Source organism: Falco naumanni, chromosome 1 (genome assembly GCF_017639655.2).
Source record: "Falco naumanni isolate bFalNau1 chromosome 1, bFalNau1.pat, whole genome shotgun sequence".
NCBI lineage: Eukaryota > Metazoa > Chordata > Aves > Falconiformes > Falconidae > Falco > Falco naumanni.
Window position 1 is genome coordinate 47,873,352 of NC_054054.1, and position 20,677 is coordinate 47,894,028.

Consider the following 20,677-nt stretch of genomic DNA (forward strand, 5'->3'; position numbering starts at 1 on the left):
ATGGCTGTGTGATATGGCAGACTGGCCACATGACGGCGTGATAACATCTGGCACACGGCAGTTTTGACCGCAGGTACAGAATTCAGTCGTTGGATGGGGAGATGGGGGGAAAAACCCAGAAGAATTAAAAAATCTGCTTAGGGAAAAAAAAAGAAAAAAGCTCTTGGCCTTCTGGATGTACTCTGAACCAGAAAAAACCTGCACACGTAACAGTTCAAGTAACAAGCCATAAAAGAGACCACACTGTGAGATGAAAGATTTTTTTTTTTTTTACTTGAGATACCAGTGATGAAAACTGCCAGAGGATGTTGCAGTCAATGACTTAAGGATGGAATTTCCACATTTCTTCTGGGTTCTCTTGGTTATGCGGAGTGACGCCAGCCCTTTGGGGTTACTTGAATGCTGATGGTTTTGTAACAGTCTCTAACGTGCAGGGATTTTATTTTGGACATCAGCACTCCTATCTCAGAAGTGGATTTGGGTGACGTTTCCATGTTCCTGTCCAGGAAACATGAGAAATTCTCCCCTGTTCCTGCATGGTCAGGGGAGGCAGGGGAGAAAAGAGGGCTTGTTTAGCGCTCTCAATAAATGAATAAAACTGTCTCTTCAAGATCACATTGCCTCTTGTGTTTAGAGATGTTCTTTGGAGCACTTCCAAAGATGGTCTTTATCTTACAGGAACGAAGATCTGTATATGACTGTGTTTGCAGTTTCCAGTAACGCTGCTGTGATTTTGCTTCTGATTGCTCTGAGCAGACGTGAACAGAGCTGCTGAGTGGTAGGTAGCAGGCACAAGCAGTTGGCATTGCTACATGGGGTTTATGTGGCTTATAGTTTGCTTTAATGGTGGACACCACCAGACTTGCTCCTGCTGTTCTGATGCACGATGTGGAGGTGTTTAAAGTTGTTCAAATGAAAACAAAAAAAAAAAAAAAAAAAAAAAAATTGGGTTTCCTCAGCCCTAACTTTAGGATTTTGGTTCTTGATGTTATTGGCAGTTTTACCAGGCCAGTACTGAGATGGGTGACCTGAGGTAATTTTTCTGACTTCTAGGAGGATTCTTTAACCTATTTATTACAGGCATAAATATGTTCCACTTTGGCATAGAGGCATTATGGTATTGCAGTGACTAATGCAACTCTAATGCTGCTGTACCAGGTTGGTTTGAAAACCCCAGGTTAAATAAAAGTTAGGCTGGACACGGTGACTGTTCTCAATTGCAGCAGTTTTTTGTGACATTAGAAGTTTTAAAAACACAGTGTTCTAGGAAGAGTTTGTAACTGGCAGTAAATGCTTCTTCTAGCTGTCACCCCAGGTTTCATGATAAAATTGTGTGTTTGTATGTGTATGCACATGCCCCTGGTCATGGCTACTTGCAAAACTTACTTGAATAAATTACAGTGAAGTGTCTGTTATGCTTTCCCAGGCAGCTGTGTTGTCCTCTGGCTGTCAAGAAGTGAGCTTCTCTGCTTCCTGTGCCGCGTCCTCGGGCGCCGCAGTGTGCTGCGCATGGTGAAATCAGGGAATTTCAGTGAGCTAGAGAAGGAAGTGAACGTTCCGTTCTCCTGCATGGTCGTGGTCATGGTCAAAAGTACACAGATAAAACTGGGGGTGTGTGAAAGGGGACATGTTCAAAGAACTGTGGGAAGCATACTCTTTATCTTGAGCAGATAGATGCAAAATCCCTGGATTTTCAAATGTAAAAGTCTCCAGCAGAGGAGTTTTGTGACCCTAACACGGCTGTGCTGTCTGCATGCCTTTTCATTAAGATAAACTGTGAAGCAAATGCCATGTTACACAGCTAGCAGGTAGCTAACCAAAGGGAATTTCACTTTGCTGCGGAGATGGGAAACCACATTACGTGTGTCTTCCTCCAGGTTATTCAGTGGGCATTTAGAGAAAATATCCTGGGGGTGGAGGATGTGGAGAAGATAATGAAAATCTTAAGTTTAGGTTCCTCTAGTCCATTCAGACACTTTCTCATAGATCTGCCGGGTGGGTGGGGAGGGCTGTGTTGTGCCACAGATAGCTTTAAGAGCTCTCCTGTCATTTGTTAGTGGTATCAAGATGTGTAATCACATTATAGTCAGTATACCTGTTGTAAAGGGCACTACTTCCAAGTGCCTTCAGCAAACGACGCATTTACAGTAAGGCTATTAAAATGGGTTCCTCAGAAAGGTCCCTTTTAAAAGCAGCAATTGGAAACTACAGGGTTTGGACTGCTTGCTTTGTGCTGTTATGACCAGGGACCAGTCTTACTGACTGGCAAACACTAAGCGAAATGTTTCTTCTGCTGAACAGACTAGCTGAAGGTAACCTGCAAATAAAGAAAATCTGACTGGTGATGTTTTAGGTTTGGGGCTGGGTTGTTTGTTAATATATGATAGAATTTTTGGAGGGATTTTAAGGGAAGGAGGCAACGTAGGTGAATGGCCAGAAACCAACAATTACTGCTTGCTTGGTACCATAGGGATGTCTATCCTTTCAGCTGGATTGCTACCTGGATTGGCCCTTTTTGGTGTATTTTACAGAAACAAGTTAAGTAAAGTGATATCTGGACCCAGAAGAGCATTACGCAATGTCAGACACTCAGTAATTTCACTATGTCCTTCAGGTAGTTACGCTGTAGTAGTGGTACAGCACATAATTTACAGTCATCAAAAGAAATTACATCATCTACTAATGTGATTTTTTCCCTCTTACATGTCCATTTTCCATATTCTCAGAGACAGCTAGAATGAACAAGACTAAAATCCATTATGCAAACACCCAAAGACAGATTTTCTGTAGGAATCTCCCAGAAGCAAGAAGAGGTGCAGAGCTTTGTTCCCTGCGCATACCAATACAAGAATGTGAAAACTACAGTCCTTGATAAAGAGTCTAGGATCAGCCTCTGACAGAGGCCAGTGATGAAAAATAGAACAATGACTATACATTTGCGCTGTTTCTAATCTTACTTCCCTGAGGATTCCGTGCTGGCTTTTGTCACCTAGTGATTGAGGGACTTCTGAGCCTTAAATCTTCTTTCCTTCGGTTCATCTGATCATTTTGGAAACCGTTTATCCTTTTGCCATCCAAAACATCCCATGGCAGTGAGTTACTAAATCTGATTATACCTTTTCTGTGCAATAACCTTATGGTTTCAGCATTTTTCATTTTCACTTGATACTGAATTCTTGCATTATGAAAAGCAGCAAGTACTAATTCTCCATTCTCCACCTTGTTTGCTCATGATTTTATAAACCTCAGACATCAGTCATGTCTTTTCCTACTTAAGAAGTTTGAGTTTAAATATCTTTCCTTGCACGGAAGCCTTTCTGTGTATCTCTGTCTGGTTCCCTTTCTAGATATTCTATATGTTGTCTGCATTTCATTGCTTAGAAGGTGACCCAAGCTGTATAGTGGTGATGAGAACTAGATTTATAAGTTAGCACAGCGTCTTCGGTTTGACTCTCCAATTCCCAGCTTCTTTTTGTCTTTGTCGTGGCACCCGATCACTGCCCTGGTATGTTCAGGGAGCTTAAAACGAACCTTGAAATGGCAAAAGATGTAACATTTCCTGACTGACTCACAGAAGATACTCTGCCTATAAATGCTAGTTCACACTTTCTGTGGGAGGTTGTGCCAACCTGTATCAGTTAAGACGTGGATTTGTGATTTTTACAAAAGCTTGACTTGCTAGAAAGGGTGAGGAAGGCTTTGCGTTGCTGTAAGTTATAGTCATTGGTCCTCTCCAAGTTCCATGTCCGTTTCCTTCTGTTCCTGTCTCCCCTCCCAAATGACCCAGCTCTGAGAAATGGAAGGGAAAAATCTTCCCTAAAACTGTTTTGGTTCTTTTTCTGATTCTGAAGGAAAATACTCGAGTTGTGCTTCAGAATACCAGTAGTTCCCAGTATTACAGAAGCAAATAACTTTCTTCGTTTGATTGTAAGAAGGGGAGCTGAGAAGAAAACAGAAAGCTGATCCTGCATGTGAGGAATTCTATTTCAAAAGCCTTCCCAAACACCGGGGTGGAAAGTGCTGTCATTTTTGCAGCAACTGAGGAGTTTTGTCATTGGCTTTACTGGTTTGAACTAATTCTGGTTTTGTGGGAAGGTAGAAGCATGAGAAACTTTAAATGTTAATGGTATGTGCTGATACATCCTTGATCCTACAGAATCTTTAAGCATCAGGTCTCTTTTGCATATGTGTTCAAGTGTACTGGGAGGTTCAAATGTATGTTAAGAAACTTAGGTGTTTAGGAAAGTTCTGGGAACTTTCTGAGAACATTACTGTAGTACAATTGTTGAAGCTTTTAATGAATTTTTTTAGACTCTTAAAAACTTCTGAAACACTAGTCTTACTCTGAAACTGTTGATCTTTTTCTTTTTGGAAAAACTGAAGGAAAAATGTAATGAATTTTTCAGCCTTACCACAACTAAGGCCAGTTCTGGGGTCTTGCTGCCCCAGAGAGATGGGACAGGCTGTATTTATGATGTGGAAAAGGATGAAATACTATTTCAGACCAAGATGAGATAGAGGGTTAGCTGGTTTTTCCAAGGTATTAGTTGATCTAGTGAAAGATACAGTCTTTCTACAAATCCTTGCCCTGAAATAACAAGCACATCAAAGATGACATCAGACCTTAGTCTAGTGTTTAACTTGCATTTCTGCAGGATGTATTACCTTCCAGCCCCTCTGCTATGTCTCTTTGTGAAGTCTTGTTGTATTTGGGCTGCGATGCAGAGCCAGCATTAAGTATGCGTTGTGTTTTCTTCAGTTTCACTTGATTTTTATTCTTTTCCCAGATGACTTTGGCTGGCATTCCTCTTATTATGAGACAAAGTACTATTTGTTTTCTTGCCTTTTGTTTTGTCCCCCAGCCCCTTTTATATAATTTTGTCAGCCCTCAAGTGTTTTCCTTTGTAGCAGAAGACACAGCTCTGCAGCAGGTGTGTCTCAGTTTCGGGTATATGGTACCTCTGCTTACAAAGTCAGAGCACCCAGCTGCAGCCAGAGAGACCTCCCCTTAGCAGGGAGGCGGCTGTAGTGGTGTGTGTGCAGTGTCCTGTCCCTGCTCTGCTCCCACAGCCACCCTCCACCTGTGCAGAGAAGCTGAAAGTGAAGCTAGAAGTGCAGTACTCATCAGTGCTGCCAAAGACAGGATTGCTTGCTTGGTGTTTCTCCCACATCAGCCCTTCCACTCATCACCTTGTCCATAAATTTAGTGCCCTTCTATGCTGTCCTTTTTTGCAGCAATGCCAGGCACTCCTTTAGCAACACCAGACTGGACAAGTCAGGGTTACTGGGAAGCTCTGAAGCTGGCCTAAGTTCTGCTGTTACAGACCTGGCTGCATCCTGCTGCATGCTGATGTATTTCACCCCCAGCACAGGTGGTAAAACCCCATTGCTGCTCTGCTGGTGGCTCCAGCAGCCTCCCACTCTGTGCCTTCCCCACCCGTTGCAGGCACTGAGAAGTCCCTGGCAGAGAGGAGGCTTTTTGGAGTCATGATTGGGTGTTAAGTCACTCCAGTCTCAGCTGCTTCAAAGCAACTGTAGGTGCTTTAACCACTCCCAGTCTTTGTTAAGACTAGGGCTGCCCTGCTGCTGTGAGGCTGAGATCTAGAAAAGTCATCTGGTGAATTGGATCGAGGCATTAAAAATCCAGGAACTGTGTTCAGTGGGATTGGGCATTTTTTGTTACCAGATAGGGGGGTGGCACAGGGAGTGTACTCCCACCCCCCCACCCCCAAGTTTTGCATTAGCCACTGGTGCTGATGAAAGCCCAGCCCAGCTTAAATATGTTGATGTGACTCCATTACCACTGTGTCAGGGAACAGGAAGGTAGAAACGGATAGATGCTATCACTGAGTCTGACCCTAACGAAATAAGTGCCACTATGTTAGTCATTGCTATAAGGTGGTGGCGGTTAGTGGAAAGGCTTGTACAGGAGCCAAGAAAAAGTAACAAAAGGTTAAGCCTGGAAGGGCGGAGAAGGGAAGAGTTGGGCAAAAAGAGGAACTGAGGAGCTGGCAAAAGGGATTCAACTTCTTGTAAACATGCAGTTTTGTGAAAACATGGCTTGGATCTGCATAGTAGAAGGTTTTTGGAGGCTGGAAGAACAAAATCTCTTGTCTTTTATAACTTTTCTAGTCCTGACTAGAGCAACGATGATGCAGAATTTTTGTCTGTATTTCACGTCCTTGGATTGGGGGAAGCATCCAGATGATGCACCTCCCAGACATGCACTTTGCAGAACATGGAACCAAGTCATTTCCAAGTTGCAGTATTTGGAGAATCAGTGAAAACAGGGTGCGATGTTTGAAAGAATTGACAGTACCATGCCTGGAGGTACTTAGAAGGTTTTGAAAAGCTGTTTTTGTTTTTAGAGAAAGCTAAATTAGCAGAGCCAAATCTTCTATTGAAACTTAACCTCAGTTGGTTCTTCCAGGGGAGATGCAGAAAGAAAGACTGCCTATGAACCAGAAGGCCGAGGTGAAGAGTGGGCTTATCTGTAGGTCAGAAGAGCCAGGTTCAGGTCTTCTTCTAGATAGACTGTCTAAGCCCCTGTTGGTATTTGCATACGTAGTGGAAAAACTTCATCAGGACAGAAGGAAGAGGCATCCCTGAACAACCTGTTGCTTAGAGCACTGCTCTGCAGCAGGAGAAGTTCCTGCCCTACCACCAGATGTGGGTGCACACATGCACGTGATTTAATCAAAAATACACTCTTCCGCTGTATGCCTACATGGATTTTGGAGATTCTTTGCAGGCAGTGTAGTGAGCAGCTGTGGGAGGCGGTGCACAGCGTTGTTTCTCTTCAGTTTGTTGCAGAAGTACTACATAATGTGTGTCGTGTTTGAAAAGGGTAGATGGCAGGAGGCAGCTGCTAGTTTATGTGGTCCTTGGAGTCAACTTAAGTGCTGTGGAGGAAGGGTGAGAGGGATTGCTCCATCCCCGGGAGTGCTGTGCTGGGCCTGGACATGCTCCCACAGAGCAGGGTAGGGCTAGCAGAGAGCTGCAGCAGGCTCTGCAGGCTGCAAGGGCTCCTTGTAGGAGAGAAGTACGTAAGCACAGTGGCAGAAAAAGGGGGTAACTTTTTGTAGCGACCAAGTGGACACTGCATGGAGTTTTTCCGATCAGGGTAACTAATGGAACTCGCTGTACTGGAAAGACTAGGAGGCAGGCTGTGTGGTTTCCTTGCCTCTTGCAAGTGTGTAGCTGGACTTCCCTCAATCTTCTGCTGTGTTGTCATTTTATAATCCTTTAAGTCCTCTGGCCTTTTGTCCAATTCCACCCACCATGTTTTTCTTGATGTACAGTTTTCAAAGCATGGTATAGTATTTCGGCTGTGCTTTATAAACACCATATGGAGCAGAGGGCTCTCTTCGCATCCAGCTGACAGCTGTCCTGTTTATTCTCTGCACTTTGCTGTCTGGCTTATTTGCAGAAACCTGTGACTCAATCCAGCCTCTGAACCTTTTTGAGGAATTGCCTCATTAGTGATTTCTCATCGTGTATTTGTGCAATTCATTGTCCTCAAACTATGTATTTGTCCTTGCTGAATTGCCAGCATTTCCCAAACCACCTACCCAGTTTGCCAAAGCCATTCTAATTCCTTTCACCAATGCAATGGCACCTTCTTTTCATTTGAGATCTGCACGTGTATAATATATAAATAAATATAATAATTTAACACATAAATATAAAATAGACCTTTTCTGTCCCATGCAATAGTGAAAATATCTGATTGTTACATCCAGGACCCATCTTTGAGGAGCCTTGCTGATATATTCTCCCGGACTAATTTTTGCACCCCTTGAGGTAATGTTTTTTAGTTTGCTTATTGAAACATCGTGTGAAAATGACACTCTGTCAGTAGCTCTCACGATATCTACTGTTTTTCTTCTGTCTACAAGAGCTGTTACCCTGAAAAAGGAGGAAATGGTTTGACCATGAGTAGCAGCCAACATGGATTTGTCAAGAATAAATCACCTCCCTGCTGTCAGGTAGGCACTTAAAAATCACCTGCTTGTTCCTTTTGCTGGGAATTGAAGTTAGTTTGTTTTCATTTTAAAGATGTTTGTTCTTCTGAAGTTTCATCCATGACTTCCCAAAAAATATTGAGTATCTTAGGGAATTCAAAAAATTCAACCAATTTTTTTTATTATAAACTTTGCGATGATTAACATCAACGCAGTCACTTTGGAAAAAACTACCATATCCAACAGGTCCCTAGTTTGAGGTCATGCTCCCTTGTTATCACTTGTGTGTGATGTGTTAACCGCTCTGTTACAGCTGACTTCTGGAAAGACGGCAGGAACCGTGCACTTCTTTTATCAGATTCCTCCAGTCCTTTTCTCTTAGTCAGAGTCCAACTCCTTCCTTTGTCAGTCTCTTTTAGTTTAATGTCAGGGTCCTAAATGTGGTATGCACACAAGTGAGATTCAGGACACACTGAAGTTCAGTGTAATTATATATAGGTTCACTGTCACATTAAGATCAGAAATTTGATAACATCAGTAGTGAGTAATGCCCTTCTTCTCTTCACTGTAAGTCCCAGCGGTTCAGTTCCTGGCTTAGAAAACAGCAGAAGTGTTTTGTGCTTGGTCTTGCTCTAGTTCTTCAGTACATGTAGTTCAGCATCTCGGGGCCACCTTCATGCAGCCGAGGAAAGTGCAGAGGTTGCAGGTCGCATTTGTGGTGCACCCACAAACTCATGGGAGAGTTTCCAAAATGACTGCTTGGTTTTAGCCAATGCCACTGTTTCCTCACCTTCGTGAGCAATGGAGCCACATCAGCATTGTAATACAGAGGAGGGAATGCTGCAGGCACTGACAATAAGCGTGAGGGATTTTTACATTATCGCCCACTAGTTTGCACATGGTCTGGTGTGATTCATCATCTTCACAAAATGTGAGAGCAGCTGCAAAGAGAGTGATTTAGAAATCTCATCCAATTGAGCCATGAGGAAATCAGACATAACAAAAAGGCGGAAACAGTCGCTGTATCCCAGGCTTACCGTAAAACTCTCACAAGTTGCAAAAAGCTACAAATGTCATGGACCGTGAAGTCAAGGAAGAAGGGATAGCTCTGAACAATATCCAGCCAGGAGAGGAAGGGGTCTAATGTATGTATAGCAAAACCGTACTGTCAGGATTTTAACGTGCTGTGATTTAGGGGACCTAGTTATAAAATAGGTACCCGCATTAGACCTCCCATGTTCTCAAGGCACTCTTGCTTTCTACCAGTCTGTTCGCTGAGTTTTCAAAACAAGCCTGTGCATTAGAATTGAGGAATTTCTAGCCTGCAAAAAAACAGTAGAAGATTTCTTTCCTTCCTCTTCACTCTCCCTTCCTGCCAACAATGGACTGCGTAGTCTTATAAACACTTTGAAAGTGTTTGTTTTAGAAGCCATGCCAAATATGCCATTTTTCTGAATATCCAGCACTGGTTCCTGAGACAACTGACTTTTTCTAGTGTTTTAGCTGAGGTTTTAGGTGTCTCCTCTGTATCTCCGTAGGGTATTTATTTACCTGTAGATCTTGAATACTTTGATTGTGACAGTTAATAAATAAATATATTAAATCTATTTCAGGATTGGGGTTGGTGGGGGCGGGGCAGGAGAAAGGGGAGAATTAGGTCTATTTTTTTTAACAGTAATTATTCCTCAAATTCAACGAGCGGGTGGGTTGGTTGGCTGGTTTGGGTTGTTGGGTTTTTTTGCTTGGCTGGTGTCAAATAGCTCAATCTAAGGTTGCTCTGGTAGTCCTGGTAAGCACGTTGAATGTGAGCGTCAGGCTGGCCCTGGAACTAAAGTTGGTTGTCCTTAGGCAGAGCACTACCAGCAGGTCGAGAGAGGTGATCCTTCCCCTCTGCTCAGCACTGGTGAGACACATCTGGAGCAGTGAGTCTGGTTCTGGGCTCCCTAGTATGAGAGAGACGTGGACATACTGGAGAGATTCCAGCGAAGGGCCACAAGGGTGATTGAGTCCTTGGGGTATCTGCTGAACAAGGCGAGGTGGGAGCTGGGACTGTCCAGCCTGGAGAAGAGGAAGCTCAGCGGGGTCTAAATACCTGATGTCGGGACAGTACAGAAGATGGATCCAGACTTTTCTCATTGATACCCAGTGACAGGACAAGAGGCTGTGGGCACAAGCTGAAATACATGAAATTCCATTTAAATATAAGCAAAAACTTTTCTACTGTGAGGGTGATTGAAACCAGGAGCAGGTTGCATAGGGAGGTTGTGGACTCTTCATCCTTGGAGGTGGTCAAGACCTGACTGGCCACAGCCCCAGACAGCCTGCTCTAGCTGCCCCTGCTTTCAGCAGGCGGGAGTTGAACTGAATTGATCTTCAGACCTTCTTCTCCTCAGGCTCAACTGTTCAGTGATTTTTGTAAACTTGCCATTGATTGTGATAGTCATAAATCTGATCGCGATGAATAATTCATGCCTAGACCTGATGTCTTCATTCAGAAGTTCCAGTAAGTTTCTTTCTGTGTTTCCTTTAGGTACTGGCTCTGTGCCAGTGTCCTTTTCTGTGTAGTTTAATCCCTACCAGTACTCTTGCATGCATACAGAATTTTCCATTATGGCTTTAATGGATGATTAAAAGCTGTTCTGCTGTTTATTTCCTAAGAATCCTTTCCTTCGTGATCAGTCTTGGCTTCAAATCAGTAAGCTTTTATAGCCTTTTGATGTGTTTATATTATTCTCTTCCATATTTGAGAGTGGAAATCCCAAACTCCAGACACACAAACATAGGTTGCCATTTTCGGAACCTGTAGGCCACAGCTCTTGCTTCAAAGACATTTTGGCTTTCCTAATGTGAAGGATCCTGCACTGCTTACACTGGTGTCTGAGTTTTTTACATGCCTCGGCTGCCAGCCTCTTGTGTAGGTCAGAGTCATCTGGACTCATAAGTAATTGCATCAGTAACTGGAGTAATTGCACCAGTATAAACAACTGTGCAGCTACAGGTTGTACTGGTTTGGTGCACTGAAAGGCTGTCGCAGGTTGCGTTGCAACCACGAATGCTCTCTGAATTCCTTAGTGGCTGAACTTTCACTGTTCAAACCATGCCTGTTTGGAAACAGGCGTTAATGATGTGTTGATGTGCTGAGTAGGGCAGGTTTTGATCCGCAGCCTGTTCATGGGCATCAAATAATGGGATGGGGTTGGCTGTACTGGGCACTTGCTGGTTGTTCTATAGCTGGGAATGTTAGTCAGTATAGCTTTTGAAGGTGACAGGGGTTTTTTTTTCTTTTTTTCTTTTAACGCCCTTGAAAAGTTGCACGATCATTGTAATTATTTAAGTACATAACCCCCAAACAGGGGCATGGTCTTAAACTGCAGCGGTGTGTCAGGCCTCAGAGTTAGCCTCTTCAAACCAGGCATGTCAAATCAGTGACTGCCTAAAAGTGCAAGTGGATGCGATTTTCTGGTCCTTGCAAAAACCAAGACAGCTTGGGTAGAGAACCAGGCCCGCCTGCTTGCTTATTCTTTGTCAGGCACCAGGAGGAAAATAATGTGGAAGCCACTGGCAAGAGGAGCCCCGGTGGAGCCTGTGACCATACACAGTGGCTGTACAGGAGACCTGAAGCTGAGATTTTTAGCGTACTCAGCCCAGAGCTTTCTCCATGAAATCACAGGGTTGTCTCATTGAAATGATGTCAAAACAGTTGTACTGCTTGCACAAAGCTTGTTCTGGTTTGTGTTAGTACCATCTCTAGAAGAACAGCAGGGATGCCCCCGTGTTGTGCACAGTGCCATAAAGCACAGCACTGAAATGAGTCACAGCTTTGTTTTCCTCAAGTTGAAAGCTGCATAGAGGAGACTTTTAAAGTCCAGTCAAACATTAGCCGTTTTAATATTCAGCCTTATAACTATATTAACACCAGCTTGTAGACAGAGCGATCAAAGACACAAGCCCAGCTTCTCGCTTACAGACTTGGGAGTCCTTTTCTGTTGTTGGGGACATTGTGTGTCCCTCTGGTTAAGGTGGCAACCAAGGAGATCAATTTTGTGGAAATCTGTTACAAGTTATAATCTGTTCTCACTATTTGTTTTTCAATATTGCAGCAAAACAGAAATACTTGAATGTGTGTATAGTGTAGGCATCCTTCTGGGGCTTGACTCAAAGTCGTTCAGTTGCTTAGACCCTAAAATAGGTCCAGGTATAAATTTTGGTGACTGCAGGATCTGGGTTGTTTACAGCTGCTGGGAATGCAAAGGCACAAGCTGACTGCTGGCAGTCTTAAAAGGTAGCGCTTGCCTTTCTAGGCTGTGAGAGTGGCTTTTACTGCTCGAGTATTTCCCAACCTAGTTACTGCCCAGTGTGTGTAGCAACCGACATTAATGCACGCAAGAGAGTGCAGCAGAGGCAGGGGGGAGAGTGTCCTCATACTGTTTTGCAACACTGCACGTTAAGTTCCTTAGCTGTGCGAAGAGGAAGTGGTTATTCAGTTTAGCTGCCATTTCGGGAAGGATAAAGCTCTAGTAAACTTTCCCTAAGAGAGTCACCTGGAAACCACAGAGGTAAAAATTAGCATTTGCCCACTGCCTGTCGAAGGAGCTGGTGCTAGTGGGAAACAGGACAGGGTGAGCACAAGCCCCGACTTGAGGAGAAAGGCAAGACCAGTGCAGTCCCCACTGCACAGGAGTTACACTGGTCAGCACACGCTGGTTTTTGCCCCCAATGGCTGTTGTTAGGAGTTGAAGATTTTTGACATTTTGTAGGAGGGGGTGAGGTGCCGTGAGACAGGTGTGTGTAGGTGCCACAAAACAAAGCCTCAAAAGGGTTCACAAAATAAGCTGTCACCCATTCTTTAGGTGATGGTGACAAGGTGGTTGTGCTCGTCAACTTTTTCCACTGCATGTTGTGCCTCCCCAGGAGCTGTCGCTGCACAGAGAGTTCAGGGGATTCCACATCTGGTTATCAAAGGATGGATCTTATGTAGGAGGGGAAAGCCTGCCTGCACCCCACACTGGCTCCTGGTCTCGGCCACAGAGATTCATGTAAAAAGACGACTTATTGCACATAACTATCTCTAAAACACTCTGGTCTAGTCTCCCTTGTTGCATCAGTGTCTCTTTCAAACAATTTCTGCCTTATTCCCCTTTCCAGACCCTCTCTGCTTGGCGGTGAGCACTGCAGAACCATCCCTTCTGTGAACCCCTGACTTGCATATAACACAAGTCTTTTGGGCTGTCAGAGACCTCCCATCAGTCCCAGCACACCACTGGGCACAATCTGTGTCATGTATGTTTTGGAGTATCTCTCTTGCAAGAAGACTGGCCCTGAAAAGGTGTAAAACCTCACAGGTGCTGCAGGGGAAAGTGGTGATGTTACCTCTGGAGCTGAAATGCCTTCTGATGACTGCTTGTCTCTGTAACACAAGAGATAATTGAAGAAGCAAGGGCAATTGTGTGGTGCTTTTGGGGCCAAGCTGTGTGTCTTGGTGATCAGAGGCACTTGACTGGAGTGGCTGGTGTCACGGGCTCTGGGTTCTGCTCCAAGAACTGTTGTTGTTTGAGTGTGATTGCAATAGGGCAAAAGTGGGATCCGATGATCAGCGAGTGGGCTGCTCAGGAGAGAGAGAGGGCCAGGCCTCCTCAATCCTGTTAAGAGATTACTTGTGGTTTTAAAGCTATTCTAGTGTCATAGAAGAGCTGTCAAAATTCTGTTCGTTTGGGTTTGTTTTGTTTTGTTTTTTTTTTAAAAAAAAAAGGAGAGGTGCGAGCTTGGAGGCAGACAGAGCTTATTTTGCAGCATTCACCCTCTAATAAAGGCTAAAATACCTTCTTGTATACGCACTTCTCCTTGTGCCAAAACCTGCATGTGTGTGGCTATTGCCTGTTACACCTGTTTCAAATTCCCTACAAACCACACCATTCCTTGAGCACTCCCTTGTGATGAGGTGTTACCTTCATCTATTGTCTCTTCAGCTTCCCTTTAGGGCACTACTTTTTATGGCTAATTTTAGGCTTGACCTTGCAATTACTGGTACCATGAGCTTCAGCTTTCTGTTTAAAAGCTGCTCTCAGGACGTAGCTGTATAGAGATGAGGTTAGTCTGGATTTCGCTTGCTCTTCCTGCAGAATGTTCTGTAGGATCTTCTCTTGCTCTGGTTTCGCATCTCTTCTTCTTCTAACACATTTAGCCAGGGAAGAGCATCCTGGACAAATGAGTACTGGTAAATGGGAGGCTGTTGTTTTAAGAGCAATTAGGAGCGTTAGAGTAGATCAGTATGGACCTTATTAATGAATTTTGTAATTACAGTATATCTTTCCACTCTTGCCATTGATAAAGGTAAGTTGTAATAACATTTAAACCTCATACTCTCTCCAGGCAGTTGCATTTGGTGTGATGCCCCTCCTCTGCGTCGTGCAGCGCTGAAGCACAGACACACTTCCTGCACGCTTCTGCTTCATCTCTGGTGTGAGTGGGGATGCATCCCTCATCCTAAGAATCATCTCGCATACATTCACAGTTGCCATCTGTTTGGTCCTTAACTACAGGTACAACTTGTCCCTCCCAGGTCAGGGTTTGCTGGCCTCATAGCAGAGGAGATGTGTTGTTGGAGAGCTGTCACTGGGAAGGAGACCTTCCCCGCTGCTGTGCCCAGGTAGGCCTGCACAGATGTACCCTAACGTGGGGGAAGATGCCCCCCTTCAAACCACTTCCTTTCTTGTGCCCACCGCATGTGTGTGTAACAGGTGCTGTTTCAGTGCATCATTTAACTGCCTGGAAAATAGGGTGTGTTTCAGGGACCAGGCCACGCAGGGAGGGGTCTGGAAGATGCAGGCTGCTGGTGCTCACCTTGCCTCGCTCTGCTGCTGTTGCTTTTCTGGCTCTTTGCTTTGACTGTCCTGTTGTGCCATGCGGGTGGCAGAGGTGGGCTTTTGCAAACTGCTTGAACAAGTCTCAGATGCCATTAAGAGATAGGAACTGCTCTAGCTCTTACTTTCTAGGGACCCGAAACCTGTTCTCTTAGGGGCTTGTTCAGTGGCTCTGGCAGTGCAGAGTGGTCAGTGCTGAAGGAGCAGTTCATAAAATGTACCCGGTAGGTGTATCTCATGTGTGACGTGTTCCTGCTGGTAAGGACCAACCTCTGCTCAAGGTTAGGGTTCAGGTTAGGAGTGGGTTTGGTGGTGGGCAAAAAGGCTGCTTATCACAGCAACCAGGATCAAAGGAAGATCCATTTTCCTCCGGAGATGTCTGGTTCCCATCTGCCGGCTGTCATTGGAAGTGGTAAGTGGGAAAGCTCTGCCCTTCCAGCTGGCAGGGGTAAGAACGGGTCTTGCAGAAGGTGGAGCAGAAGGTGCTCAGTGCTGAGGTCAGAAGAGGAGCCGAGACCCACTAAATTAGATCTGCATCACCGAGGGCAAGTTCAGATGGTGGAAAGGAGGAGTAGGATGCTCTTTCAGACTCTGTTCAGCTGTTGTGTGCATGAGTCACTTCACATCCCACCAAGTCCCCCTTAATCAGCGATGTTCTTCCTCAAATGGCTGTGGACCTTCGCATGTCTCTCTGGATGCCTGAGCTTTCTTGAGACGTGGTGGTGATGGTCAGAATGAGGGGCTCATTCCTCTGTGGGTGTCTGAGCTCCTTTGTGGCTTTCGCTCCTCAAAGGAGCTGGAATCGCTTAGTTCAAGGAGAACTGACCTCCTCTCACCTCCTTCACTGCATGTTCCGAGAGGGATGGAGATCCTACCCTGCAGCGCGGTCCGAGATCTGCTTCCGGCTTTGCACCAGACGGGAAAAACCCAGGGCTTTGCGAGTGGGTCTGATCAGAGTTGGGGCTGCTCCCAGAGCAGGTATGTGTGCCTGTGGCTCTCCTCCCAGCCTGGGGCCCAGGTGGCGGGTGCAGGTGGCTGGCTCGGGTGAACCGCAGCTGGCCTAGCCCTAGCCCAGGGAGAGCTGTGGGGGCACAGCTGGAGGGAGACCACAGGTTGACACCTTGCCCTCTGGGCCAGCAAGGCACTGTTCCCTTGGTGTGGGCTTCTCAGCAGAGAAGGCACCCCTGGGCATCGCCCAAGTCCGGACTGCTGTGGAGCAGGACAGGGAGCTGTGACACCCGCTGTCCCATTCGGCCGTGCCATTTTGGGCTGTGCGGGGCAGGTTTGGGATGGGGAAGTCTGGCTGCAGCAGCGACCCAGAAGCTCAGCAAGACATGGAGTGTGCTAGTGCTGTCCGAAAAGCCAGTGGGGCAGATACCAGGCTTGCCTGGTAACGTGTGTGTCCCTCCTGTAAAAACTGCTGCGATATTTGTGTGAGACCAAGAAGGTGCTATTGGTGATTAAAAACAAACAAACAGTTGTTGTATGAAGACAGGTTTGACAAAGAGATTGGGTGAGTGCAGGAGCGGGGAGGAGGAGGGAAAGAAGGTAGCAGCTGTGACAGGGAGGGGGTGGAGGTGAATCAGCAAGCGCTGCAGAACTGGGTCCCACTACTTTTTCCTCCCTCCCACTCCTTGAGAAATTAAGAGTGTGAGAGCCTTGGGCAAGGTGAGTTCATGTGACATTGAGAAGGTGGGCATCCGCACGAGCAGCCAGATCTGCCCCACTCATGGGTACTCGGCCCATCTGTCAACCAGGTTTCCAGAAAGCATGCTGGAGGGCTGGCCTGGGGAAGGATGGTGAGGGAACAAGTGTGGTTAAGCCAAGTACATGCTTCAAATAGGTTGTTTTGGTGCCTTCTAGAAATAAGCTGTCTCATAACCCACCATCTGTTTCAGTGCTGTCTGCAGCAGAGCTCTGTGTGCTGTGAAAATATCTCAAGCTCCTGAGGGATGCTGTCGGCCATTATCAACACCATACATCCAGCACATGTTGTGAAGAGTTCCTGCACCAACAGCTTCTTACCAGTAAATGTAAAAAGAGGAGGGAAAAGTGGATGTACTACAGAGAAAGGGGAAGAACACACTGAGCAGCAGTGGGAGTAGAGACACAGAAGTGCTGTGCCAGTTGGGATGGTTGGTGCCTTTCAGGAGCCCCTGTGTAAGCAGTTTCTGCAGCACCTTGTAAATCCCCACCTCACCTTGCTGGAGTTCTGACCCCTTGGCTGGGACAGCCTGTGGCAGGGAATCTTCGGCAAGGAATGCTTCAGTGAGGGTGCTGGGCTGCCCTTTGCCCTTGGTGAGCAATTTGAGGCATCAGGTGAGATGTCAGGAGTGCTTAACCCCATACCCCATCCCTCTGCTGAGGTCCTGCTGGCTTGAACTGGTGCTTTGTAAGTATTTCTTACACTTTAGGTTTTCAGTTGAACCTCCTCAGCTGAGAGCATGGTACTAGGAAATATTACTACAGCATACTTTGAATTCACATAGACTTTGTAGAAAAAGAATTTGAGACTTCCCTTTTCTAGAATGAGAAGCACTGCTGTTCTGAGTACAACGGTGTGGCATCTTGTTTGGAATTTCCCTTGCTTTCTATATATACACATGCAGCAAAGCCACAGGAAATGGAAGTTTAAAAAAAAATTACCATAGAGTATAGGTGTCTGCTTCTTGAACAAATTTTACTCTTGTAGTCAGTTTTATTATTAGTGAGCACTTAATCTTGAGGTATCGTTTAAGGCTTGTTTTAAAAGATGTGATGTCCTAAATCATGGGAGGGGGAAGCAGGCGTTGCCTTAAAAGTTGCAGAAGATTTAATATGTTTTTTAGGTGCTATACTGCTTGTGCTACAGAAGGCAGCATTGTTGTTGATCTCTCCCTTGGGGCTTTTAGGGTAGGGGCCAACTTCTGAGACTTCTCCCAGTTGTATTTTCCGAGATTTAATGAGTCAGTCTTGTCTACAACTGCTGTCGTGATTGTGTGCTAAGGGCGTGCTTCTGCATGGCAACCAGCATAGTTATTGGTAAACAGCATTTACTTTAAAATCCCCCCCAAAATACATTATAATTAGGTTCAGGAGTAGTGAAAACCCGCTTGCCAGCAGTTGGAGGATATGTGGTCTGAAAACCTAACTGTTGGTGAGACAGCTGCTCGGGAGCTCTGAGCTTTTCCTGGGTCTGAACCCGGCTCATTTGGAAAGCAAAACTGAGGGAAGGTAATGAGGGAAAAATTTTAGGAGAAGGATGGACTAATCATGAAGGTAATTGGATAGATACATCTTGGCAGCTCTTTATACGCTAGGAAACACTCCTACAAGTCCCAGAAGAGACAGTTACCCCGTCTCCTCCCAGCCTCCCTGGACCTGCAGAGGTACCGCTGTCTTTCTTCCACTGTTGGTGTGCCTCTCCAGTACGGGCATTGCTTGCCAGTAACGAGAGATTTACAGAAGCCTAAGCAGGCATTAACTTTGCCTGAAAACAGGGTTTGTTTATCTTGGATGCCTTTTGTTACCAATACAGCAAATAAGGAACCGAGTCCCATATGGTCCTGAAGTTTTTCTGTATGGTTTCGAGTCTCTTGTGTGAGGACTTGTTTCTGCAGTTTTACACTTCGTATGTGTTACAGTGAACAGCTGTAGTACAAGTGGATAATTAAAGTTTATGCTGTTGAAGGTCCTTTTCATTTTATGCAGTTACTTTCTTACTCATACGGTTTTTATTGGTTTCTTTTAGACAAGGAGCTGGGTTGCTTTTACCATTTGAGCAGACAAGACAGGCACTACTTGGAGGGCCATCCAGGTGGCAGAGAATGCTGTTGTGAGGCCAGAAGGAGCTTTCCCTGATTTAAAGGATTCATGCTGGGAGCTCATGGCTGCTTTCACTTCAGTGTTGGGACAGTGGAGCCTGAGAAGTTTTATTTGTTCTGGTCTGCAGCCTCAACTGTGATGTAGGTGGTGGTGGTGGTGATTGCTTGGGATGCCTTGATGCGTATGCTTTGCCTGGTGAGGAGAGGGCAAGTGAAGATTTTATGGTTTCTTAAGAGATCTACCAGTGACTGGTGTAAAAGTCAAAGCGCTGGGTAATAGAAAGGTTGTCTTAGAAGGGACAGTTTACGCCCTATAAACTGAAACAAATATTTGCATGTAAGCCAGTGGTGGTTCTTTACAGTGTTTGTAACTGGTACCTTGGTTAAGCCAAGACAAGAAAGAAATAGGTAAAGCTTTTTATCAACAAGAAAAAAAACCCCACCAACTCTGTAGGAAATGGTAAAGTGAAATATCTCTGAAGTGAGGCATTTTTATGCTGAAAACCAGCAGCTCTGTCCTAGATTTTTGCCACAGGTGTTCAAATGCCAGCCACCATTTATTGCACAGCTTTAGGTGGTAGCTGTGATCTTTGCTTGATCTATGACTTGACCTGTTTGTGTCTGTTGACCCGCTGTGGTCCCTGTTGTAGGTATATCCATTTTCCCAGCATTGCAGTGCCCTCCTTTCCCAGGATTCATACTGATCTCTACTTTGACCAGGGACTGATTCACAGGTCTTAAATCCACAAGAATAGGTACTATCACTTTCTGTGTACTGCGGATTCTTGTATCTATTTCTAATAGTTGTAGGTCAGTCTGTCCACCTATACCCACAGTGATAAACATGAGTGGAAACCTATAGCATACTGGAACTTCTGATATATATTAAAGCAATGATCATCTCAATGCAATAAAAAAAAAAAAGGTACTGCCAAGATCTAACTTACAAACACAACAATAAAGTAACTGTCTTGTAATGTGAATCACTAGGAAAAAAAGTCCATATTTTGCTTTATCAGTTGCTGGCCATATAGTATTGATATAGACTGAAGCTGTAAACAAGGCTTGTCTAATGAGAACAGTCAGCAAAACTTAAGATTAGCTTATGCCACAGGAAGTTTAATCATGTTTCTCAGCCTGTATTCTGTGGGCTGCATCTGATCTCTACAACCTTAAAAGGTGATGTATAGAGTGGTCACTTAAAAAAAACCCCACACATTTCTGCATGTTTGTGCATGTTGTGGAAAAACAAGCTAGTAATCAATCACAGGTTTGCAGTTAGTTGAAGATGAGATTAGTAAGAACCACTGTACCTGCACACTGGATGCAATGGCCCAGGCATCTTTTCTGGTAATATCCCACCAAAGACAACATTAGCATAAACCATCATCTTCCTCTGGGGCTGTAAAAGTATCAAGGAAAATATCCACAGTACTCCTAATGGGTAGTACTGGGCAGGAACCAAAGCAGAAGACAGGAGCGTTATCCAGTGTGAGTTTCCTTGAATTATGAAAGGCCATGGTTGTACTAGGCCTTTACTTTGTTATCCCATCCTTAAGTCCAGCTCTGACATGGTGAGAAACACCCAGAGCCAAGGCTGAAACAACTGTGACCTTGTTGTATCTGTACACTTTATCTTCTGATACTTCTCAAAACAGTCCCCTGCTCTTTTAAGTTTTCTCCAGGGTAGATAGGACAAGAAGAAGAAATCTAAACTAGCACTGGTGTAGTCATAGATGTGTGGCAGGGCAGGGTGTAAAAGGTGTTCCTGTGCATCTGAAAGGCCGTTCTTTCTCTTGTAAATCAGGAGTGATTTTTCATGATATTTGAAAATAGTCTGAGTAGTTACTGCTGAAGTAATAGCTCCTCTCTGAAACCACAACATTTAGTTTGCCCTTAGTTTAGTTACTGGGCCTATTTCACATTTAAATACTTACACTGAAAGAGATTTTTTTTGACCACTTTACTAATGTAGTAAAGCAACTGCACAATCACTTTTATTATAAAAATAATTCTTAGGTAAAATAAGAATACAATCAATAATTACACT

General features: G+C 44.8%; 1 long non-coding RNA gene across 3 annotated transcripts; it reads left to right on the forward strand.

The window, feature by feature from the left end:
* Positions 1–4,974: 4,974 nt before the first annotated feature.
* LOC121087547 lies at positions 4,975–20,613 on the forward strand. Of its 3 annotated transcripts, XR_005827650.1 has the most exons (4): positions 4,975–7,803; positions 7,899–7,988; positions 9,813–15,802; positions 16,723–20,613. It is a non-coding gene; the product is annotated as an uncharacterized LOC121087547 (long non-coding RNA). The 3 variants fall into 3 exon arrangements; XR_005827649.1 differs by having other exon boundaries at positions 9,813–20,613; XR_005827651.1 differs by having other exon boundaries at positions 14,524–20,613.
* Positions 20,614–20,677: the final 64 nt, after the last annotated feature.